This window comes from Hyperolius riggenbachi, chromosome 10 (assembly GCF_040937935.1).
Source record: "Hyperolius riggenbachi isolate aHypRig1 chromosome 10, aHypRig1.pri, whole genome shotgun sequence".
In the NCBI taxonomy this organism is placed as follows: domain Eukaryota; kingdom Metazoa; phylum Chordata; class Amphibia; order Anura; family Hyperoliidae; genus Hyperolius; species Hyperolius riggenbachi.
The window spans coordinates 239,125,355-239,133,195 of record NC_090655.1 but is presented as its reverse complement, the minus strand read 5'-3'; the positions used below and the strand labels follow the sequence as shown (position 1 = coordinate 239,133,195).

At 46.4% G+C, this 7,841-nt stretch overlaps 1 protein-coding gene across 1 annotated transcript in view; it reads left to right on the top strand.

The window, feature by feature from the left end:
* The window catches only part of LOC137534995 (zinc finger protein 665-like), a 465,617-nt gene that overhangs the window by 53,915 nt on the left and 403,861 nt on the right, over window positions 1-7,841 (top strand). The gene's annotated exons all lie outside the window — the stretch shown is intronic.

Genomic DNA, 7,841 nt, shown 5'->3' with positions numbered 1-7,841 from the left:
TCATATGTCTATGTATCATAGTCTAGGGACAATTTTTATGGGGAAGCCAATGAACTTATCTGTATGTTTTTGGGATGTGGGAGGAAACTGGAGTACCCGGAGGAAACCCACGCAGACACATGGAGAACATACAAACTCCTTGCAAATGTTGTCCTGGCTGGGATTGCAAGGTGAGAGCGCTAACCACTACGCCACCGTGCTGCCCAGATGGGGTGGAGATGACTTCCATGGTATAGTATGTCTTGTTCTGGTTCAGCCACGCCCAGGATGGGTTGATTTGGAAGATTTGAAACGCCCCTCTCTTCTGCCACACCCTTCTGACATCCTCTCTCACTGCTCTCCAGTGACCAGGAAGTGGCCCAGTGCAGATCATAAGGAAAGATATAAAATCATTTCAGGCTATCCTCTAAATAATCACACTTGAATCTACCTCTGAGCATTACCATAAAGATTGTGTTTTGCATAAAGCAAAGGGTTAAACAAAGGTTGTTTTGTATAACTGTTCCTTTTCAGGTCGTGTCCCTGTATAGACATGTGGTGGCAAGCAATTTATTTTATGTACCGTATGTTGCCTTCATCTGGCTGTAACATTCCTTACTTACAGTGGCCTTTCTGTTGTGCCCAGTATGCTGTGCCAACCTGACAGTGGCCCTTGTGTTGTGGCTCCTTCCTGTTTTCCCTGATGCACCAGTGGTCCCCCTCCCATACAAAGGCTAGCAGTCAGAAGAGTGCTGTGTAAGCATTATCTCACCTCTCCCCATGCCAGCGATAATCATTGCAGAGAAAGCTGGCTGGAATGAGAGAATCAAGTATTTATAATCTCTGCTTAATGACCGGGACACAGCACCACACACAGCTGAAAGGACAGCCATACTATTCCACCCCCCCCCCCCCCCCAAAAAAAAAAAACATACTGTATATGAAGATAAATACTTGTTCTACTTACATAACATATGTATTGCACTGTCTATGTTTTGATTTCAGTTTTCAGGCATTTTCCACCTCTGCTGCCTCTGACTGAAGCCAATCCTGATGTCATTTCCTCCCTTGCTCTTTCTTTTTCCTAGAAACCGCACTGTCATATCTAGCTTGCTTTGTAAACATATGTGAGCACAGCATAGATCATATTTCAGCAGCTTCTCCCTTATCAGCCTTGTGTCACACTGAACTGCCCTCAGCCAATCATTAAGTAGCAGGAATGTGGGAGGCGAGATAACAAGTTTCCTTCTCCCTGGCACCAAATAGAGCCAGGCTGACTGAGAGAAGATTGATTACAGTAGAAACATTTAAACATTTATGATTATATTGGAATGCATGCAATGCAGGGTCAGGTTGTACACTGCATAATAAACCTAGAAAGCAGACAGAAGGAAGCAGGAAGGCTGGCACTGCTGCAAGTGTTCAATTTATTGTAGCATGGATAAAGTGCAAACGTGCAACATCTTGCAAAAATGGCATAAAACAAACACATACCCTTGTGAGAGGAGGCGTGGGTGGTGGTGGGTGCTGGGCACAGGAAGCCTGATGGCCGTTTCGCGCTAAATAGCGCTTCTACAGAGGCTGCCTCCGTAGAAGCGCTACATAGCGCGAAACGGCCGCCAGGCAGCCTGTGCCCAGCACCCACCACCACCCACGCCTCCTCTCACAAGGTTATGTGTCTGTTTTATGCCATTTTTGCAAGATGTTGCACGTTTGCACTTTATCCATGCTACAATAAATTGAACACTTGCAGCAATGCCAGCCTTCCTGCTTCCTTCTGTCTGCTTGCTACTTGATGCTTTTGCTTGAGCACGCTGAAGAGGTTCTAGAGAAGAGGTGTGTTTGTAGTCCTCCTGTGCAATCTGCATGTCTTTGAAGCTGAATTATGCATGTCATACCGCTGTAGTGCCAACCATTTGTTCTCCTTTGGTTCTGTATCTCATAATAAACCTAGAGCAGGGGGTAAATGGAATTTGATTTTATGGCTGTAAATCCCGCTTTGAGGAGACCGGCTGTAGTACAGGATACAGGAGAGTCACAATCATCACTTGAGGTACTACTTATCTCAGCATAATTTATATCTGCCAATCTCTGCGAAGAGAGGCGCTAGCATGTGCTTTGTGCTCCTCCTCTACTGCTATATACGGGGCACAAAGCATACCTACTACTGCTATCTGGAGGCACACATGGCTATGTAGTATTATTACCTGGGGCACCGACAGCTACCTAATACTGTTATTTGATGGACACACACAGCTTCCTAATACTGCTATTTGTGGGCTTGTGCATCTAACTAATACTGCTATCTGGAGGCACACACAGCTACCTAATACTGCTATCTGGGGGCACACACACAGCTACCTAATACTGCTATCTGGGAGCCACACACAGCTACCTAATACTGCTATTTGGGGGAACACACAACTATCTAATACTGCGATCTGGGGCACACACAACTACCTAATACTGCTATCTGGGGGCACACACAACTACCTAATACTGCTATCTGGGGGCACACACAACTACCTAATACTGCTATCTGGGGCACACACAGCTACCTAATACTGCTATCTGAGGCACACAAAGCTACCCAGTACTGCTATCTGGGGCACACACAACTACCTAATACTGCTATCTGGAGGCACACACAGCTTCCTACCTAACACTGCTATCTGGGGGCACACACAGCTACCTAATACTGCTATCTGGGGGCACACACAGCTACCTAATACTGCTATCTGAGGCACACACCTACCCAGTACTGCTATATGGGGGACACACAGCTACCTAATGCTAAAACACACAGATGCCTAATACCATAGTGTGTGCGTCCCTGGCGCTTGAGGGCGTACACCACATCCATGGCGGTGACCTTCTTCCTCTTGGCGTGCTCAGTGTAGGTGACGGCGTCCCGGATGACGTTCTCCAGGAAAACCTTCAGCACTCCGTGGGTCTCCTCATTAGAGATGGGCCGAACGGTTCCAGGCGAACTTCTGGTGGTTCGCAGGCGAAGGTGAACTTTCCCGGAAGTTCGATTCGCCCCATAATGCTCTATGAGGGTCAACTTTGACCCTCTGCATCACAGCAGTCAGCAGGCGCATTGTATCCAATCAGGCTACACTAAGCCCTCGAGCCCCACCCCCCCTTATATAAGGCAGGCTCCGGCGGCTATTAGCCTCACTCGTGTGCCTGCTAGAGACAGAATAGGGACAGCTGCTGCAGACTTGTTCTCCTTGGGACAGATTAGTCAGGCTCTTGCCTTCTTAGCTTGCTTAGCTGAATCTTATTGCTATAATAGCGCCCCAGAAAAGCTCTTTTCAGAGCTCATCTTGCTCCTGTGATCAATTTCTTTTTTCTGTGTTTGAAACTGACACTTGTGTTGTTTAGACAGCATTGCTAATTCATACTGTGTGTCCCACTGGCACTGCCAGCAGCAGCAGCACATTCAGTGACTACTACCTGTGTGTGTGATACACTTGTGTTGCTTAGACAGCATTGCTAATTCATAATGTGTGTGTACTACTGCCAGCAGCCCACCAGCATTCAGCAGCACATTCAGTGACACCTGTGTGTGTGACAGGGAGCTGCACATTGTACTACTTACCCAGTACTGCATTTACCTACTACTAGTACCTGTTGTGTTTAGTTAACCCACCTCATCACTGCATACACCTACGTTTGTGTTGAGTGAACCCACCTCGCTGCACATAACTACCTTTTGTGTTGAGTGAACTCACCTCACTGCATATAACTACCTTTTAAGTTGAGTGAACTCACCTCACTGCACATAGCTACCTTTTGGGTTCAGTGAACTCACCTCACTGCATATATAACTACCTTTGGGTTGAGTTTGCAGATATTACCCACACACCAAGGATTATGAAACGCACTTTATTGTGCCAGTTTCCACAAGAATCCAACAATTGTTTCAGGGCAGTGCAGGGTCCCCCTTTATCAAGGCATGTGGTTACATGGCATGTTAAAATCCAAATGCATATAAACCTTAATAATCCCCAATACCACACCCCAACCAACTAGTGACCTCATAATCACATCACAATGATTGACAGTAGTAAACAAACTAGACAATCTGCAAGAAATAGCAATCTATAGAACTATAAAATAGTGTAATATCATCAGTGCACTCTGTGCTACTGTAATTTATGATCATACCTTATGGAGATGCCCGCACTGTGCCAGGTTGTGCCTGTTGTAATTGCTTTTGAATATTTAGCCTGCCCCCTCCAGCCGTTAGCTGCCATGTGTTCCATTAATTCCGGGCAACTGATCCCGCCCGCCGCTACCGCGAGAGAGTGGTGATCGTGAACCCTGCCTCCTGATAGGTCAGCGTCACAATGACGCGACCATACTAAACGGCCAAGCGTACTTCCAGTCGCATGACCGTGATGCGACTGGAAGTACGCTTGGCCGTTTAGTATGGTCGCGTCATATATTACGCTGATTACGCGGCTAAATATTCAAAAGCAATTACAACAGGCACAACCTGGCGCAGTGCGGGCATCTCCATAAGGTATGATCATAAATTACAGTAGCACAGAGTGCACTGATGATATTACACTATTTTATAGTTCTATAGATTGCTATTTCTTGCAGATTGTCTAGTTTGTTTACTACTGTCAATCATTGTGATGTGATTATGAGGTCACTAGTTGGTTGGGGTGTGGTATTGGGGATTATTTAGGTTTATATGCATTTGGATTTTAACATGCCATGTAACCACATGCCTTGATAAAGGGGGACCCTGCGCGGCCCCCGAAACAATTGTTGGATTCTTGTGGAAACTGGCACAATAAAGTGCGTTCCTTGGTGTGCGGGTAATATCTGCAAACTGTATTAATTGGTGGCACTGCCTATGCCACTTTACCAAGCACCCGGAAACAATTGATGGTGCCAGCTTCATCTTGTAACATTACCTTTGGGTTATTAATAAAATTAAAATACTGCGCCACAGTTCAAATACACCTAATTGCACCAATATATGGGATCGCTGCAGAAAGTCCAGTTTCAGGAAAATTTACATGTATAATCACTGCTGCGCTCCTCAGATATGTGCCTTCAAACCTGCAATGAAAACTTCACATAGGGTGATACCGTTCTATACCAATAAACAAGTCTCTAAATTTGCATGCAAGCTCCACCAGGGTGACACTTCACATCCGTGTATAGTGCTCTCATTCAGTGCTCACTCCGTGAAAATCCCCAACTGGTATATGCCAAAACGCTCACCAGATGCAGCCCACCTCAGATTGCAGGTGGAAGTTTCACTTTTGGCCCACTGCCAGTCAATAACATCACCTCAATTCGTCATAAATCTTCCCCTCGGGAAGTGTGAAGGCTGCGCTTCCGGTATAGCTCAGGTCTCAGAGCCAGCCGGCTATCTCAAGCAGATCTGCTTTGCACACCTTCTGAAGCAAAATGCTGATTTTATGGAATTAAATGAAGATTTATGACGAATTGAGGTGATGTTATTGACTGGCAGTGGGCCAAAAGTGAAACTTCCACCTGCAATCTGAGGTGGGCTGCATCTGGTGAGCGTTTTGGCATATACCAGTTGGGGATTTTCACGGAGTGAGCACTGAATGAGAGCACTATACACGGATGTGAAGTGTCACCCTGGTGGAGCTTGCATGCAAATTTAGAGACTTGTTTATTGGTATAGAACGGTATCACCCTATGTGAAGTTTTCATTGCAGGTTTGAAGGCACATTACCTTTGGGTTGAGTGAACTCTCCTCACTGCATATACCTAGCTTCCCCCCGAGATGGACAAAATGGACAAACCAGGTAGAGGAAGAGGTAGAGGCAGACCCAGAGGAAGGCCACCTGGCACTGGCAGGTCTGTGCCAGGTGGTGTTGCTGTTATTTCATGCGGATCTGGCCCAAAGTACAGTGCTCAGAAGAAGGCACGTGCCATCACTTCCCAAAATCGTGAGGAGGTGCTTGAGTATTTAACACAGAACACCTCATCTCCCGCAGCCACCAGCGCTACAACAAGCACCACATCCGCTGCATTTGACACTTCACAGGAGTTATTTGGTGGTGGTGGTGAAATCACTGATTCACAGTCACTACTGCAACAACAAAAAGAAGGCGCAGGTACACCACCTCATACGTCTGAGTTAGGTGGCGATAGTATGGACGTAATGTGTGAGGAGGGGCATGATGAACCACCTGAAGTTGGTGCAGTTGAGGAGGTGTCTGAGGAAAGCGAAGCTGGGCAGGAGGATTATGATGACGATTATACAGATGTCACGTATGTTCCCAATAGAGGAGATGACCAAGGGGACAGTTCAGAGGGGGAGCCAGAGAGGAGTAGGAGGAGACAACTCCATGATAGAAGCAGAGGGAGCTCGTCCTGAGAAACAGCTGGGGGCAGTGTCCGGCACCATGTATTGCCAGCTATGGCCAGCCAGCCAACATGCCCTTCAAGGTCAGCTGTTGATGCCACCGTAGTGCCATCACCCCAGGGGGGCTCTGCGGTTTGGAAATATTTTACGGTGTGTGCCTCAGATAGGAGCAAAGCCATCTGTTCTCTCTGCCTCCAAAAATTGAGCCGTGGAAAGGCCAACACTCACGTAGGGACAAGTGCCTCAAGGACAATTAGGGCCTCGAAAGGTTATTATTATTATTATTTTTTATTTATATAGCGCCAACATCTTCCGTAGCGCTGTACATAGTACAAACAAATAATGGGGAACAAATATACATAAGAAATACAAGACACTGTACCGTCATGACATTTAATAGAGTAAATACAGATACATACATAGTTGATATGTGGTTGATACATGTACATATGTTAAAATAACAGCAGTATGAGAAACAATAGGAGGAGGTCCCTGCTCTTGCGGGCTTACAATCTAGAGGGTAGTGGGGAGGAAACAAAAGGGAAGGAAACACAAGGATTAGTGGGTGAGCCAGTGTGCCTTCAGTGCTGCCTATAGCAAATTATAGGCTTGTCTGAACAGGTGTTTTTTCAGAGTACGTTTGAAGGTTTCCAGACTTGAGGCATGACGAACCGGCTGAGGGAGAGAGTTCCAAAGGAGAGGGACAGCCCGTGAGAAGTCTTGGATGCGAGAGTGAGACGAGGTGACTAGGCTGGAGGACAAAAGGGTCTCCTGTGAGGAACGGAGGGTCCGGGCGGGGAGGTATCTGGAGATTAAAGAGGAAATGTATGGAGGTGATAGCTTGTATAGAGCTTTGTATGCAAGTGTGAGAAGTTTAAACTGGATCCTTTGGGCAACTGGTAGCCAATGGAGGGATTGGCAGAGAGGGGCTGCCTCAGAGGATCTAGAAGAGAGGTGGATGAGACGGACCGCAGAGTTTAGTAGGGATTGGAGAGGTGCCAGTCTGCTTTTTGGTAGACCACAGAGTAGGGTGTTGCAGTAGTCAAGGCGGGAGATGATTAGGGCATGTACAAGCATTTTAGTTGCTTCTTGTGAAAGGAAGGGACGGATTCTGGAAATGTTTTTGAGATGGAAGTAGCAGGAGGTAGTTAAAGTGTTAATATGTGGTTTAAAGGAGAGCTCAGAGTCCAGAGTTACCCCTAGGCAACGAGCTTTGGGGGTTGATGCTATTGGGGTGTTATCTACATTGATTGTGACAATGGGAGGTGGAACAGAGAGCGAAGGTGGAAATATCACAATCTCCATTTTGCTCATATTGAGTTTAAGGAAGCGGGATGACATAAATGTAGATACAGCGGATAGACATTCGGGAACTTTTGATAGTAGTGTGGAGAGGTCTGGGGCAGAACAATAAATTTGGGTGTCATCAGCATAGAGGTGATATTGAAACCCAAAAGAGCTTATTATCTGTCCCAGGCCATGGGTGTAAATGGAA